Source organism: Meles meles, chromosome 1 (genome assembly GCF_922984935.1).
Source record: "Meles meles chromosome 1, mMelMel3.1 paternal haplotype, whole genome shotgun sequence".
NCBI classification, from domain to species: Eukaryota; Metazoa; Chordata; class Mammalia; order Carnivora; family Mustelidae; genus Meles; species Meles meles.
Genome location: NC_060066.1, coordinates 186,823,966 through 186,841,805, shown reverse-complemented (window position 1 = coordinate 186,841,805; position 17,840 = coordinate 186,823,966). Strand labels below are relative to the sequence as shown.

The 17,840-nt window shown below is 46.4% G+C and overlaps 1 protein-coding gene across 10 annotated transcripts in view; it reads left to right on the top strand.

Annotated features, from left to right (window-relative positions):
• Nucleotides 1-17,840, top strand: part of MACF1 (microtubule actin crosslinking factor 1) — a 353,302-nt gene that overhangs the window by 16,013 nt on the left and 319,449 nt on the right. The gene's annotated exons all lie outside the window — the stretch shown is intronic.

Sequence of the window (17,840 nt, the reverse complement as noted above, 5' to 3'; positions counted from 1 at the left end):
AAACCCAAGTCCCAATTTTGCCTGTTCAATGTCCCATGAATTCTTTTTTTACTTGCTAATATGCTGCTATTGTGAAATCAGCCAGCTTAACTTTTACCCACAACCACCTCCCTACCCCCTGAAAAATCAAGTTAGCAGACTTGACGAGGCCCTGGAGGGTAATAGCTGGGTGAGGGGAGCTGGGGGCAAAAAAACCGATCACCTGCATTTACCTGAGTTGCTGGTTCACAGCTGTGGGCCCCCAGTGCGGTCTGTGAATATTGGTACTGAAGGATACACGGATGAATGGAGGATGGGATGACATTGAGAACTCCCTTTCTCAAAATGGTTCCAAATAAATCCCTACCTGTATTTACCAGTTTCCTTCCTTCGCTATCCTTTCCCCTGACGGAAAATGCTTGGCTTCCTTCTTCTTCCCTGACCAGTTAGGTTCCAGGATCCTTTGTTCCGTAACAGGTCCCCACATTTCTCCCTTCCCATCTAGGTCTCTCTGTTCTGATGGCTGTCACAGCGCCATAATCCTGTTGGTCTCCCCCCACCCCCCCGTAGATTTATGTCCTCCTGTCTCTCGTATTCCCCTCACCGTGCGGTCAGAGTCCCGTTTTCATCCTCCCCACCCCCCACCGTGGTCATTTCTCAGCTTCTGGCTCCTCATCCTTGGCCTGGTTTACTTCATGGTGCTTGGCGTGCCCTCTCATTTCAAGTTCAGTTTCTTCCGTTTCTGGAAAACCCTTTGTTTCTGGGATTCCGTGTGGCCTCAGTGTGGCCCTCAGCCTCCACTGCAGCCCTGTCTGGATCCTGCCCCTGTCCTCCTTCTGCCCGTGTCTAGCCCCGGATCTATCTAGGTCTTTCGCTCTCTCCCTTCCCCTAAGCTTCCCTAGGCCCTTCTCCTGCTGCTGCACAGGCCTGACCGGGTTTCCTCCAGTCAGGGGCTCCCTCCTTTGTCCCAGCGGCGGGTGTAGGTCAGCGCCGAGCCGGGTGCCCGCCCGCTTGCCCTGTGGCGTCGGCCCGGGGTCTCCCGGCCGCTGCGGCCCGCCCAGCCCTTCATTCGCACGCGCGTGGGGCCTCCCTCCCGGCGGCCCCCGCCTCCCTCGGCCCGCGCCCCCTGCCCTGCCGGCGGTGGTCCGCAGCCAGCCGGGCCCTGCGTGGGCAGTCGGGGGGCCCGGCCGCCGAGGCGGCGGGAGAGGGGCGGGAACCGGCCGGGCCTGGCGCTCCTGACAGGAGGAGTCGCCGCCGCCGCCGCCGCCGCCGCGCCGGGGCGGGCTGAGGGAGGAGCGGAGCGAGGGGTGGGGAGGCGGAAACGCGAGCAGGGACCGGCGGAGTGCGAGCGGCCGGCTGCGGGCAGGCTGAGGAGCGGAGCGCGACTGCCGGGCCAGGCGAGGCGGGCGAGGAGCGGACAGCGGAAAGCGGACAGCCGGGGCGCCGCCGCCCCCGAGCCGCACAAAGGGCCGAGGCTGGGGCCGCCGCCGCCGCCGCCTCAGCGCGCGGGCCTGGAGCCGGCGCCCGCCGGGGCCCGGGGACAGCGCGGCGCGGGCGGCCATGGCCGGCTACGTGCCGGGTCAGCAGCCGGCCAACCGCAGCCAGGAGAAGGAGTTCGTGCAGGCGTACGAGGATGTGCTGGAACGCTACAAAGGTGCGGCGGTAGGCGCGGCGGGGGCCGGGTGGGGTGGCGGGGTGGCCCCCACCCCGGCGTCGGGGCTGGCCCCGGACCTGCTCTTTCTCGGGCCAGCTTATTTGCGGAGTTGAGATAAGCCTGTGGGAGACGGCGCTTTCCCCAGCACTGGCTACATTAGCCGCCCTACTATCTGGAAGGGGGCGAGCCCGGGGGCTGCCTCCCGAGCCCCGGCGCCGTAGGGAGTTGCCGGGGAGGAGGTGGAGGAGGAGTCGGAGTCTGGCGCGAGCAGCCTCCCAGTCCGCTCCGAGTGTCCGGCTCCTCTCGCCGAGGCTCGGGCGGCCGCGAGCCCGCCCGGGGGCTCTCGCCCCCCTTTGTCTCCCTCAGTCTCCGCTCCGTCGCGTGGCGGCTGGGGTCGGTGAGTGTGCACTTTAGGGGAGAGGCCTCCTTCCCCGCCCAGCCCCGGGGGCTTCGAGCCGGTGGAGGCGGGGGTCTGCCGCCGCTCTCCCTCTCACCGACAGGCTTGCGGTCGACTCGGGTTGCAGCCCGGAGGCGCTCTGGCCCAGTAGCCCCGCACTCCAGTGCCTCCTGCAAGGCCTGGGTGTCCGCGAGAAAGTTTTGACAGGCGGAGGGTCTGCGGACTGCGGCTCCCCGACGTGTCCCCTGCTGCCCGAGGTGCCCTTCGCGCTCGAAGCCGGGGTGCGCGGTCCCGGGGGCCCCTGCTCTGATCTTGAACATCCAGGGCCGGGCTTTTGCTTTGTGTGCCAGTTGAGCTTTCCAGCCTGGGAGATTTCCCCCCAGAAACTCCAGAGGCAGCACTTTTCTCCTATTTTATTCAGCGGCGCCCTTGTGACTGGGCCTCTAGTTTCTTTTCATCGGAAGGAAACTTCAGCCCTTATGACTGAGTCCAGCATACTTGTTTACGACGCCTAGCCAGTGAAGGGAAACTAATGCAGAAGCTGTAAAACCCTCCCTCTTTTTCTTCCCTTGTGGCTTGGGAATGCAGCAGGAGAGAGAGAAATGAAATGCTGAAAGGGACCTGCTGAGGAGGTCTGCTTGTTCTCTTCTGCATCAGCTCCTGTAAGCTGTCCAGGTTTCCCTGCCTGCAGCAAGTGTTCTGTCACCCCCCTGTGGTCTTTCTTTTAAGAAATGTGGTTCATTTCAGAGCACAAAGAGGTTAGATTGTACTGCTGAACTTCATTGAAAAAATGCTGCTAAGTGAATGGTTGGTTCCCTTAAGTTTCCTCACAGGCTTTTGAGCAACACTGCACTCTTCAAAGAGAGGACACTCTATGCCTGTGTTGGGCTGTGACAGCTTTAACAGCTCGCAGAATTATAACACAAATAGGTGAAGAAATCTCAGCGCCTTACCGGATCATGTTGCTGGTGGCCTCCAAGTGAAAGGAAGTTGGATTCCTAGCAAATGAAAGGAGGAAAGAAGGGGGAATTAGGGCTGGTTCCAGGAGAGGCCTCTTGTGCTCAGTCCTTTTAGCTGGCTCACTCAGTTTGGTTTCCTCTGAAAAACTTCCATCAGGTGTATAGGAATTTGATCCTTTCCAGGCACAGATCTCTTTCTTGGGAGGAATGAGTTGAAAATGGCCAAAATAAATTAACTTGAGCTGTTTGAATGGTTGTGCAGGCTGCTCTATGATAATTGTAGAAGAATTTCTCATTCCCCCACTGCATCATTCTCACTGGGAAGTCAGGGTGGATTAGGATCCAGGCCTTTGTTACTTTGCTGTATGGAGTTCTTGCATTTTCTGACTCAGAAATCCCCTTACTGCCTTTATGGGAGAACACTTAGCCTAAGCTAGAATCAACAGAGTGACCAGGGGGTGTACTTTGTGAGAACAAAGACCAGAATTAGTTTTGGAGAGACTTGGGGAAATAGATATTGATGATGTTGGGGTGCTAGGGTCTCATTGGTTGGCCACCAGATTCCTTGGATCTCTCTCTCTCTCTGCTATTAATTTATAGTCACCTCATTCTACAAATGAAACAGGATTTTTGTATTCAGAAGAGCTAAAGTTTTCAGCTGCATAAACTGTCCCTGGAAGGGGCAGAGGCTAGAAGGGAAGTGATGCATTTGCATTGTGAAGGGAGTAGAACAGTATGTATTGCAGCTGTATTAGGAATGGTTGTCAGGCATGGATTTTCCATAATTGTGCCTGGCAACCATTTCTCTGTGTGTTGGTAGTGAGCATGGTTTTGGCAGGATTAGATGATTCAGCATGGACATAAACACTCTCTCTCATTTCCTAAATATCCCAAAGACTCTTTCAGAGCCTGACTGTCCAGAGCCTGACTGTCAACTTTCTATCCTAACATTTCAGAGTGGGTTGCAACCAGCAGAGCCAGGATATGTTCTTACAGTTCTCCAAAAAGCAAAATTAGGTACCTATTACAAGTAACACAGTGTTAGGCACTGGAGATGCCAGAATAATTGAGTGAGATCTGGTTCCTGCCCTTGGTTATTCACATCTAACAAAGGAAAGACCTATGCAAATAAGTAATTATGATACTATAAGTGCTAGAACAAAGGTATGTATAAAGGACTGTGGAAGCAAAAGGAGGGATGAATATTTCCACTTGGGGTTCATTGGGAGATTTGACAAAGGAGGTGACCCTTGAGTGGACCTTTAGGGATAAATGAAATTTAGTTAGATGGAAGTGGGGAGGAGAGAAGACAGGAATAAATATCACATGCAAAGGTTTGAAGGTAAAAGTGAATGGAGGGGTGGGTTCAAGGAACAGAATGTGAGTAGTTGGGTGTGAACAAACAGCAAAAGTTTTGGGAGCAGATGATACTGTAAAGGATCCAGAGTCCAACTTACAAAGTTTTTTTTTTGTTTTTAATGGCTTTATTCCATGGGCAGCGGGGGAGTCATTGAAAGTTAAAAGTTAAAAAAAAAAAAGCAACGGGTATGCCAATTTTATTAATTCATGATAGAGGACATACCTGCCCAGTGATTGGAATACTTATATTGCTGTCTGGGACACCCTTTTCCTTGTACCGTAGTGATTATGAAGCTAGTAATCAGATGGTTGCTTTGTACACATGGAAACAAAGAAAAGAGACATGCATTGTTTTGAAGAATATTTCATCCAGATGATTTGGGTCACTTACAAAGTTTTCCTTTCAATAGATTGAGGTCCTTGTGAACACTGAAGCAAACTAGGAAAAACAGTCAGAGAGGTAGGAGAACGAGGATCTGATTCTTTTCTTGGAGTCGGGGCAAACTCTGTGGAAGTAGCAGGCCACAAACGGGCATAGTTTTAGATTTTAGAAAAGTTTAAAAAGAAACACAATCCGGGTTCCTGGTAGTTGGTTAAGCAGAAGGGTAATGTGTAAGTTGATTTGAGTAGAATTAGATTTTGTGTTTTCACAAAGCCCTTATAGACTAAAGATTCTTTATATGCCAGGCTCAAGTAGGAGTAAAAAACATTCACATTTCAACTTTGGTAACATGGACTATCTGGTACTTAAAAACTTCAGAGTTCTCAGTTGGTCCCATGGATTATACGAAGCTAGTTATGACCAATATTTATTTATTGTATCACAAAAAGAACTTACAGAACTTACTGTATAGAAGGAGTGAAGGGTCTGCACATGATTTAACATTCAAAATTAGCAAGGCAGCACAATATAGTAGAGACGAGGCTTTGAATTTTTTTAGTCTTGTGCTCCAGTCCTAGTTCTTCCATTTAACATCTCCCTTGGGTTTCACATCTGTTAAAATGGGAATGATAATACTAACTCCTTGGGATTCATGAGAATCCAAATGACCTCCTGGCACATATTAGACCATTCATGTTTAGAAAAACTTCCATGTAGATAACATTTTTTATTTTTTACAAGGTAGTTTCATATTTATTATCTTATACGATCTTTATAATATTTTGTAAGGGAGGTATTATACACATGGATACATTTAGGCATGTAGACTTAAATTATTGTCTAAGAGCCAGGATCCCAGATTTCTAGATGAAGGTTTCACATTGTATCACAGAAGGAAGTCTTAAAATCAGCAGTGACCTGAGTTGAGTGAGATAATTGTGAAAATAGTTTGATTGTTAATATTACTGTTAGTTTTTAGCATTTGAACTATACTGCCATCCCTTATGTGGCATACATTTCCAGATCTCTGAACTGTGGAGAATTTCTTCTCCTTTCCTTTTATTATAGGAGAGGTTTCATGGTATGTAAATTACTTTGACATTTATTTTATTTTATTTTATTTATTTATTTTTAAATGTGTATTCGACAGAGAGAGATCACAAGTAGGCAGAGAGGCAGGCAGAGAGAGAGGAAAGCAGGCTGCTTGCTGAGCAGAGAGCCCGATGCGCGGCTTGATCCCAGCACCCTGGGATCCTGACCTGAGCTGAAGGCAGAGGCTTTAACCCACTGAGCCACCCAGGCGCCCCTATTTTATTTTTATTTATTTATTTATTTTTTTATATTTTATTTATTTGGCAGAGAGAAATCACAACTAGGCAGAGAGGCAGGCAGAGAGAGAGGAAAGGAAGCAGGCTCCCTGCGGAGCAGAGAACCCGATGTGGGGCTCGATCCCAGGACCCTGAGATCATGACCTGAGCCGAAGGCAGAGGCTTTAACCCACTGAGCCACCCAGGCGCCCCTATTTTATTTTTTTTTAAGATTTTATTTGTTTGACAGAGGGAGAGATCGTAAGTAGGCAGAGAGGCAGGCAGAGAGAGAGAGGGGGAAGCAGGCTCCCTCTTGAGCAGAGAGCCCGATACGGGGCTCGATCCCAGGACCCTGGGATCATGACCCGAGCCGAAGGCAGAGGCTTTAACCCACTGAGCCACCCAGGTGCCCCTACTTTGACATTTAAAAATACATATATATTTTTTAAATTTTAGTAGGCTCCACACCTAGCATGGAGCGCATCTTGGGGCTTGAACTCACGACCCTGAGATCAAGACCTGAGCCGAGATCAAGAGTCAGACATTTGGCCAAGTGAGTCATCCAGGCATGCCCCCCAATTCCGAGTTTTTTTAAGGAATTTTTACACCCAAGGTGGGGCTTGAACTCAGGACCCTGAGATCAAGAGTCATATGCTCCATGGAGCATATGAAATTTGTGCTCCATGGAGCACTTTGAAATTTTTATACAATAACAATGTAATGTGAAGTAATAAAGTTTTGTTAACGCAGTGTTTAGAAAATATAGGCTGAGGCTTTAATATTGTTTAACCGAGCGACTCTCTGAAGCAACCTCTTGGTTAAATGTAAACTCAGTTTTTAAGTTCCTTTTTAGAACACAGCCCTTGAATTGGAGTGGATAGCTTCTAGACAGAACAATAGAATAATTGCTGCTTCTGGACAGGGACACTGTTAATTCAGAAAGTGAGTCAAGTCCGTCTGCTGGGAAATCAAAAACTTTGGCCACATTCATGCTGTTGAAATCATAAAATGTGTGCATGTGCTAACAGTGCTTATGGGAGCTACTGCTTTCATCTTGGGCTTGCCTGGCAAGTGACATAATACACGCCAGGGAAATGCATCAGCTGAGGCCTTATTATCCTGGTATTTTTCAGTGCCAGTTTCAGGTTTTGGAGATGAGGGTAGAAAGAAAACTGTTTAGAGTACACATTCCAAGATCAAAGGTCACAAGGTAAACAAAATGCAAGATGAATTTGTAGCATTTTTCTCAGTGGTCTAGAAAACACCCAAGGCCCTCCCAACCTAAATAAGGTTGGCCCTTTAGCTTCTGGTAATTATATGTTGGGCCATGTTGTGATGAGGTTATATGGTGTGCTAAAGCTCCTGCTTTTGCTCTTCATGGTTTTTTGTTTGTTTAAGATTTTGTTTATCCGGGGCGCCTGGGTGGCTCAGTGGGTTAAGCCGCTGCCTTCGGCTCAGGTCATGATCTCAGGGTCCTGGGATCGAGTCTCGCATCGGGCTCTCTGCTCAGCAGCGAGCCTGCTTCCCTCTCTCTCTCTCTCTCTGCCTGCCTCTCTGTCTACTTGTGATCTCTCTCTGTCAAATAAATGAATGGAATCTTTAAAAAAAAAAAAAAAGATTTTGTTTATCCATTTATTTTAGGGAGAGAGAACACACGAGTGGGTGGAGGGACAGAGGGAGAGGGAAAGAATCCCAAGCAGACTACATGTAGAGGAGCCCAGTGGGGGGCTTGATCCCACAACCCTGAGGTCATGACCTGAACTGAAATCAAGAGTCGGCCACTCAACTGACTGAACCACCCAGGCACCCCACTCTTCATGGTTTTGATTGGAGTTTAAGCTTCTCTTGTCTTGCTTCTATCAGGGATATTTGCTCATTTCTGGTCTGGAGGAGCCCTTTTAGGCCTGTTAGCTTGGTGTGTAGTATTTAAGAATGTTTATTTCAACTTTGGGGGGGAGTTACTTTTTCTTTTTTTTTTAAGATTTACTTTGTTTTTGTTTTTGGTGTTTTTTTTTTGAGAGAGAGAGAGACTACAAGAGGGAGGGGCAGAGGGAGAGAGAGACTCTCTAGCAGACTCCATCCTGAGCATGGAGCCCAAGTAGGGGCTCGATCTCCTTACCCTGAGATCACCACTTGAGCCAAAACTGGTTGGATGCTCAACCAGGTGCCTCATTTTTGGTTTCTTCTAATAAAGTATTATTTTTCCTTCCAGAATAAATTATAATGAATCACTGATTTTTTTGTCTCTAACTTTCAGGGCCTTCCATTGTTTGACTTATTCTGCATACCTAACTGTATCAACTGTTGTTGTCCAACACAACTATCTGCTCCATTTGGGCTGGTCTCAGTATTCCTTCGCCTTAGGTCCTCATATCTGCCCTTGTGCCTTTATGTTCTCTCTTCCTGAAATGCTCTCTGCCTTTCTCTCTGATTATTCAAATCTTACGTTTTTTAAAAAGAATGAAAGCTAAGTGTGGGAACTTTGTGCTTCATGCAGCTTTCTTCCCTTACTCCTTCAGAAATTTATCTTTTCTTCCTTATTCTTTTTTTTTTTTAAAGATTTTATTTATTAGAGAATGAGCAGGGAGGAGGGGCAGAGGGAGAGAGAGAAGCAGACTTTCCACTGAGCAGGGAGCCTGACACAGGACTCGATCTCAGGACTTGGAGATCATAACCTGAGCTGAAGGCAGATGCTTAACCCACTGAGCCACTCAGGCACCCCTCTCCTTCCTTATTCGTACAGTGTCTGCCTCACAGTCTCTTACCTCTATTCTGTTTGTATTATTTTTGCATTGCCTCATGTTTGTTAGAATTGTTTCCTTAATGAAGTTTTATGCTCTTACAGCACAGGTACTTTTTTTTTTTTTAAAGATTTTATTTATTTATTTGCCAGAGAGAGAGCGCGAGTGAGCATAGGCAGGCAGAGTGGCAGCAGAGGCAGAGGGAGAAGCAGGCTCCTTGCTGAGCAAGGAGCCCGATGTGGGACTCGATCCTAGGACGCTGGGATCATGACCTGAGCTGAAGGCAGCCGCTTAACCAACTGAGCCACCCAGGCATCCCGCACAGGTACTTTTTATACTTCTTTTATATGTGGTTGATTGGCAGGGAGTTTCTCTCAGGAGAGAAGGGGCAATCATATGAGCACTCTCAAGTCATATTTTAAAATTTTCTTTTCAATTATAAAAGTAATATATGTTTAATGTGGAAACTTATAAGAAATACAGGAAAGTATATAGAGTTTTAGATTGTGTGTGTGTGTGTGTGTGTGTGTGTGTGTGTGTGTATGTGTGTATGTGTGTAGGAGGAGAGTGAAGAAGCAGGCCGACCAACAGCTAGATGTGCTCTGCCTGGGGAGAATTCAGTGCTCAAGGATAGGCCTTCTTTGGCCATCTGGGGTTCTGATACCCTCAGCTTGTTGTGGCTCCATAAATTTCTGTGACAATGTTAAGTCTATTCTCACTGGGCACAAGCATTTATTTTTCCTTCTCTGTTCAGAATTTGCTTTCTTCTGCATAACCATGTGTCAGTCATCTGGAATGTGCCAGTGATCAGGGATGGTTTGGGTTGTTGCCTAGGACAAGTTAATTAATTGGTCAGTCAGTATCCTTCTTTTGGGCAAGGACTTTGCCAGCTGTACTACTGGATTCCCTCTCACCATAGCTAATTTCTATTGTGAATTTTGTTCAGAAAGGTAAACACAATTCCTTTGTGTCAATGAAAAGAATGAGCTTGCTTGAAATGTCTTGGAGCGCAGATGGTTTCAGCTCGCAGGAGCATGTTGGATTGAGACATATAGGAAGGATTTTTTTTTTGGCTGTACTTTTTAGTCAGTCAACAGCTGTAAATAAGCTCACATTGTAGTGCACTCTGCTAGTTCATAAGCAGATACTATGTTGGGGAAAGTGGTAGTGGGGAGTTGGGAGGGCACTGAGAAACATTAATAGAATGATATCAGGATTAGGGGTGGAGGGAGAGTAGGTCCTGAATGTTAATATGAGGAACCATTATAAAATGGACAGGATTAACGCAGCGACTGTGTAAATGATGGATGAAAGTGGAGCTTTATTCTCTAGGAAGCCACTGTTGTAATCGTGTCATGAGGTTAGATTAAGGGATGTTAAAGAGGAGAGGTGTATATTTGAGAGACATTTTGGACAGGTACAGGGACTTAAGTTTTTTTTAATTTTAATTTTAATTATTTATTTATTTATTTAGAGATTTTATTTATTTATTTGACACAGAGAGATGCAGCGAGAGAAGGAACACAAGCAGGGGGAGTGGGAGAGAGAGAAATAGGCTTCCCCACCAAGCAGGGAGCCTGATGCGGGGCTCGATCCCAGGACCCTGGGAACATGACCTGAGCCGAAGGCAGATGCTTAAGGACTGAGCCACCCAGGTGCCCCCAGTTTTGTTTTTTTTTTTAAAGATTGTATTTATTATTTATTTGGGAGAGACAGACAGGGATAGTGAGAGAGCACGAGCAAGGAGGAGAGGGAGAAGCAGGCTCCCTGCTTAGCAGAGGAGCCTGATGTGGCATTCAATCCCAGGGTCCTGGGATAATGACCTGAACAAAAGGCAGCCGCTTAACTGACTGAGCCACCCAGGTGCCTGGGACTTAAATTTAGATACTAATATTGATAATTCTTTTTTAGGAGATTTTGCCTTGAGAAAAAGAATTAATTACCCCTAAAAAGCCAGGGTTATTCCAAAATAAAGTCCTCTTTCTTCTTATATAAACTTCTTTTGAGGATTTTTTACTCCATTCTGAATTTGTAAGATAGGGCTGTGCATTTGGGGCTATGACTAAAGGTTGTATTTCAAAGTCTTCTCATTTATTTATTTTTTTAAAGATTTATTTACTTAGAGTGTGTGTGTGTGGAGGTGGAAGGGTAGAGGAGAGGGAGAGAGAGAGAGAATCCTTTTTTTAAAAATTTTTTTAAAAAATTTGTTTATTTATTTGACAGAGATCACAAGTAGACAGAGAAGCAGGCAGAGAGAGGGAGGAAGCTGGTTCCTTGCTGAGCAGAGAGCCGGATGCGAGGCTCGATCCCAGGACCCTGGGATCATGACCTGAGCTGAAGGCAGAGGCTTTAACCCACTGAGCCACCCAGGCGCCCCGAGAGAGAGAATCCTTAAGCAGACTCCCCGCTGAGTGCTAGAGCCATTCCTGGGCTACATCACATGACCCTGAGATCTTGACCTGAGCTGAACTCAAGAGTCCCATGCTTAACCAGTGAGCCACGCAGGTGCTCCCGAGTCTTCTCATCTAAATTAAAACAACGCTGAATGCCCCCAGAACACCTATTCTACCCATTCTCTGGACAGGCTTCATTGTATGTTTCCAGGAATACCTGCCAAGAATTGCTCAGAAATCCTCTTAAATCCCTTCTAAAATCTTCAATTATATCTTGAAATGCTAATTTCCTAGGGTGTCAGGGGGCTTATTTGGAGGATCCATTCATTCATTTAATTAATAAACTTTTTTTAAAATTTTTTTTCTAATTTTTTTAAAATTTATTTGACAGAGAGAGATCAGCAGTAGGCAGAGAGGCAGGCTGAGAGAGAGGAGGAAGCAAGGCTCCCTGTTGAGCAGAGAGCCTGATGTGGGACTCGATCCCAGGACCCTGAGGTTTACCCACTGAGCCACCCAGGTGCCCCATTAATAAACATTTTTTGAATGTCTTTTCTGAACCAGGCAGTAGGCACAGTGCTGAAGTAACAAAGATTTTGCCCTTGCATCTATATGATCTTACTGTTTAATGAGGAAAAAATACTGGCAAACAGTTAACATCCGTTGTAGTGATTGCTATCATAGAGCTAAATGCTGGTGTAGTGAAAGTGAAGAGGAGTAACTACTAGGGCCAGGGTGGAAAAGGGTCAGTGAGGGCACCCAAGAGGACATGACTGAGCTGTTACCTAAGAGATTTGGGACTTGGGGCCATAAGTTCATGTAAAGGGCCTTCTGGGTAGCGTGAACCATGAACAGAAGCGAATGGATGAGAGAGCTTGAGGAGGAAATAAAGAGTATTTGTAAGGTCGGAATGTAGGGTGTGAGGGAAGAAGTGAGATGAGGCGGGAGAAGTGGGCAAGCTTAAAGTGAGTGGCTTTGACTTGATCCAATGGGCTTTTGGGAGCCATTGAAGGATTTGGGGCAAGGAAGGCTATGATTAGATTTACATTTTGGAAATATTTTCCCTCTGGCAATAGTTGGAGGAAGGATTGCAGAGGGACAAGACCAGTGACAGACCAGTTAGGAGGTTGTTACAGTAATTTAGGCAGGGAGTGATTAGAGTTTAAGGTTGTGCAAGTAGTAATGTAGCCAAGTAGGCAAATCAAGAAACCTGCTTAAGGGTTAAATCCATGTGTTTTGATAACTAATCGAATGCGGTGTATGAGGGGAGAGGAAAGCACCTAGGATGACTTGCAGGTTTCTGGCTTGGGGTTCTGTGTGGGTGAGTAATAATCATTCACTAAAAGAGGGAATCTAAGAGGAGGAAGTTGTTTTCAGTGGCTTGGTGGCAGTGCGGGTGCAAGGAAAGATACGGAGTTAGTTTGGGTTGCACTGAGATTGAGGTTTCTTTGGGATGCTGGGCAGAGGTGTCTAGCTGGTAGGTGGCTGTACAGAGTATGGAGCTCAGGAGAGGTACAGATGGGCAGTTGTCAGCTTATGGAATCACAGGAGTGGACAAGGAGATTGCTGGGAGCGTGTGTACCATGAGATGAGGTTTGAGACAAAAACTCTGGGACCTCTAAGGAGGGAGTGGTGGTTTAGGAGGAGAGAAGGAGGATCCTCTGAAGGAAACTGTCCAGCAAAAGGGAGTGCCCAGAGGTGTAGGAGGGAGAGAAGTGAGTTCGAGAAGGAGGCCATATCACATAGTATGTGATTATGAAGAAGTCAAGAAGATAAGGACTTTGGGCTCCAGAATATAAAGGTCACCTTTTCTGGAGCATTTCTAGAGTTGTGGGAACACCGGTCCTGAAAGCAGTGGGTTGGGAAGTGAATGAGAAGTGCAGATATGGAGTCTGGGAGTTTTGAAACCTGAACTTGGCAGAAACAAGGGAGGAAGGCATTTGAAGGAGAGGGTTGTTGGGAGTTTTATTTGTTTATTGTAACATAGAGATGTAAACATGTTTAAGTGCTGTTTGGAAACAGTCAGTAGAGAAGGAGAGATATAATAAAATTCAAAGGAGAGAGAGAATAATCTATAGGAGGATGGGTTCTGGAGTAAAAAGAGGAATGTGTTTGATGAAAAAGATTAGAAGGGAGGAAGGCAAGAATGCAGGTGGTTGGCTACAGGTGTAGGAACTTGAGGGAATGTTCCCTGATGGTCTTAACCTGTCTTTGAAGTGGGGGGCAAAGTTATCTGCCGAAAGTAGGAACTCTGTGTGTGTGTGCACGTGTGTATGCACTTGTGTATATGCGCACATCCCTTCCCTCTTAGCTGCAGAGGGAGGTGACCTGGGTGTAGATACTCGAAGACATATAGGAGGATTGATCCGGGATCAGCTTTTTTTTTTTTTTTTTTATTTGGAAGAATAAGTGGTTCTTGTAGAATAGGGGGTCCTTCCCCAAAAATGTAACATCTGCTTGATTATTGTTTGTATTGCTCTCTGGCTGGCTTGTGTTTTGTTCCCCCAGCGATATTGTAAGCTCTTTCAGGGCAGGAGCCAAATACGTAACCTTTGCATTCCTTTCTATCTTTTCATAAAGTACAGGGCAGAGATTGATTCTTACCTTTTTTTTTTTTTTTTTAATTTCATCTGACTTTTGTCGTTAGGGCCATCTTGACTCGTAAGGCTTTTCTCATCTGTGGTCTTTAATCCTCATCTTACTATCTAATGTGGAGACTGCTGGACTCACTGGTGAGAGAGGGGAACTCCATGCTTTGCATGGGTATAAATCTCACAGGCTAGCTTCGCTACTCTCCCAGGGTAGTTGAGCTTAGAAACATTTGTGCTTTCCATGAAGGCTGCAGGATTAGTATTCCCTAGTCTGTTTGGACCAGGGTTGTGAAGACCGGGGTTCTTTGTAAGACTAGACAGAGTGGCTATTGTCTCCACAATATGCAGCCTCCTCCTTGTTTATTTTGGCAGGCGGGCAGTGAACGTGATGGATTTGTTCTCATGACTCACAGTCCTCCCTGCGTTACCTTAACAGGTTCAGCATAATCACTACCTTTCAGATGGTGATAGTGTCCTACAGCGTTTATCTGACCTTTATATCTGAAAAGAGTATTGGTTACCCTTTTCTTTGTCCTCTGCTTGCTTGGGTTCTTCCCTTCAAGTCTAGAGAGGAGGATATTTCCTGATGTATTAGGTAGGTCCTGCTCAGAAGTGACTGAGGTCTTCTCCCTTTTGGCATACTGTGCATCCTTTGGTTATTAACTGGCATGGTCCCCACAGTGTAGCTTGTGTTTTGCTCCTTGTTTTGTAAATTTGGACTCTGTATCGGATAAACCTGACATGAGTCACTCCAGGGAGTGGAAGGTGTGTCTCTACTAATTTGGAGAATCTTTGATCTTGTTTCAGTCCCAGGTTTGGCTTATCAGGTACAATTTCTCTCTACGTCCTGCTAGAGATGTGTGTGTATACTTGTGTCTCTTGCCTCTGGTTTCACATATTGCAGTGAGTGTGCGGCATGCCACTTTGCATGTATGGATTCTGTCTTCTGTCCTTGGCATCGCTGGCAGCAAAAATGCCTCTAAGAGCCTCTTTGAATGTAGTAGAGTATCTAATACTGAATAAATAGAGTTCATAAACCCTCTGTCTGCTGTGTAGGAGTTTACAGTATACAATAAACATTACAAATGACAAAAGACAATAAGGAATGTGTAAGCAGTTGAAAAAATAATAGAAGCCCCTCCCCCCATTTAGCTATCATTTTCACAGTAGAAGATATCCCAAAAAGAGACCTAGTCCTGAGGGAAATGGGACCAACAGAGACAAGGTCGTCTTCTGTTCCAACTTGGATGGCAGGGCAGCTGTCCTCCATGGCTCCTTGGTACCAGGCAGTTTCTCTATAATGCCCTTTCTCGTCATGTAGGACTTTATGGCTCTGTTGTCTTTCTGCACAGAGGGGACAGGATCCTAACAGGGCCTTCCCTCTCCAGCAGCCCATGGCTGAAGTGGTAGGCAGGGAGAACATCCAGAAGATTTGGATCCTCTGGTACAATTATCTCTGTAATATGAGGAAGTTCATCCCAGACCTACTGCAAACACTCCAGTGCTCACAAATACCACAAATGAGCCATGAGCTCTGGGGTCAGGGTTGGGTTTGAAAGAGGCTGGTCTGCCCTGGTGTGAGGCGCCTCTAGATGGTAAGAATGTAGGACCCATCCCAGCCTCTGTTGTCTAGTTTCCCAAATGGAAAACTGGGACCAGGGTTGTTTAGTTGAGATGCTTTGAGGTGCTTCTAACAACTCTCTCTCAGAGGACTGGTTCATTGTTTTTATTCTTGTTATTGTTAATAAATACAATAACAGTATTCATATCATACTGCCTTTTTTCTTTTTAAGATTTTATTTATTTACTTGACAGACAGAGATCACAAGTAGGCAGAGAGGCAGGCAGAGAGAGAGGAAGGGAAGCAGGCTCCCTGCCGAGCAGAGAGCCTGATGCGGGGCTTGATCCCAGGACTCTGGGATCATGACCCGAGCCGAAGGCAGAGGCTTTAACCCACTGAGCCACCCAGGCGCCCCAATACTGCTTTTTTTTTTTTTTGAAAAGATGTATTTATTTATTTGACAGAGAGAGAGATTGTAAGTAGGCAGAGGCAGGCAGAGAGAGGGGAGAAGCAGGCTCCCTGCTGAGCATAGAGCCCGATGCGGAGCTTGATCCCAGGACCTTGAGATCATGACCTGAGCCCAGGGCAGAGGCTTAACCCACTGAGCCACCCATGTGCCCCATAATACTGCTTTTTTAAAAAAAAGTTTTATTGAGGTGCCTGCGTGGCTTAGTAGTCTGCCTTCGGCTTAGGTCATGATCCCAGGGTCCTGGGATTTAGCCCCTCATCGCTTCCCTGCTCAGTGGGGAGTCTGCTTTTCTCTCTCCTCCCTGCTCATGCTCCCTCTCACTGTCTGTATCTCTCTCAATAAATAAAATCTTTTAAAATTTTTTATTTATTTATTTTAGAGAGAGAGGGAGAGAGCGTGCGCCTGCACCTGGGGGAGGGGCAGAGGGAGAGGGAGAGAAGCAGACTCCCCACTGAGCACGGAGCGGATTGCAGGGCTGGATCCCATGACCTGGAGATTATGACCTGAGCCCAAATCAAGATTTGGATGCTCAACCAACTGAGCCACCCAGGCGCCCCAATACTGCCTTTTTAAGGAAGAATGGGGAACTGTCAGGGGCTGCAGTTTCCCTCCACCCTCACTGTGGCAGAGAGGGAGCATTAGATTCTCATCTGTTAGGCCTCCTCTCTGATCATCCTTTAGGTGGCTCCTGGGAAGGAGTGAGGCAGCCAACGCCCTCGCATAAATATGTTGTTGAGAAGGGATAAGGGGCAGTATCTGACATACTGTAGCACAGGCGGTATGCTAGCAAGAGAAGATAGGTGCGGGGGCAGGATTCAGGGAGCTGGGAAAGGCAGAAAATATTTATTGCCATTATTAGTTGCTTCTCTTTGGCTCTGCCTACGTATGTTGTCTCAGAGCAGAGCCAGAACCCTAGCATTCTTTTGCTTTTCCTCCTTCTCCTTGATTCTGTCTCATTTGCTGACATATAAAGGTGTATAATACCTTCAATAAATAGACTTGTGAGAATATGGAAAGTTAAGAGCTCCAGTAAATTGAAAAGCTAGGTGGTGATTTGATTCTTTTTTTGTTTTAAGTTTTTATTTATTAATTTGACAGAGATCACAAGTAGGCAGAGGCAGACAGAGAGAGAGAGAGGGGAAACAGGCACCCTGCTGAGCAGAGAGCCCAATTCGGGGCTCGATCCCAGGACCCTGAGATCATGACCTAAGCCGAAGGCAGAGGCCTAACCCACCCAGGTGCCCCATTGAGTCTGGTCTTTAAGTATAACAAGTGTTTTTCTTGCAATTCATCATAAACCAGAACTACCTGGTAGCATTTCTTTTTTTTTTTTTTTTTCCTGGTAGCATTTCTTATTGTGTTTTTGTTACTTAACTTTTTATGTGTTACTTGTCTGAACTTCCCAACCTCACTGTGATCATGATCTTATTGAAAAGTATAGGTAATGTTGAATGAGATGCATTTCATGAATTGAACCCCTTTGCAAATGGCAGTCGTTGTTCCATTTCTTTGTATTTCTGTCAACTTCAAGCATCCTTCATGATGGGTTTTTCCATGTGGTTGTCCCACAGACATTTCAAACTCTCTGTGTCCAGAATGGCTGCCATCATTTCCATTCCTACCTCCAGACCTGCTTCTCCTCCTGCGGCCCCATCTCTGTGAATGCCTTCCTCACCCATCCAGTTGGCTTCATACAGTCTTCTCTCTCCCTCGTGCTGCCTAGGCAGCCAATCTTTTGGCAGGTCCTGTTGATTCCATCTCCTCCATCTCCTCTGTCATTAGCTCCAGCCTCATTGCTAAGGCCTGAGCTCAGGGCCTTATTTCTGCTGTGATTCCTCCTAACACCTTAACGCTTTCTTCCCCATCAGTCTTTTTTTCACACTCCTACCAAAAAAACCCCACCAAACTTCAGAAGTATAGAACTGATCATGTCTGGTGGTTTAAGAGAAGATAGGTGTGGGGCAGTATTAAGGGGGCTAATAAAGATAGAAAATATTTATTGCTATCACGAGTTGCTTCCCTTTGCCTTCGCCTGCATATATATATTGTCT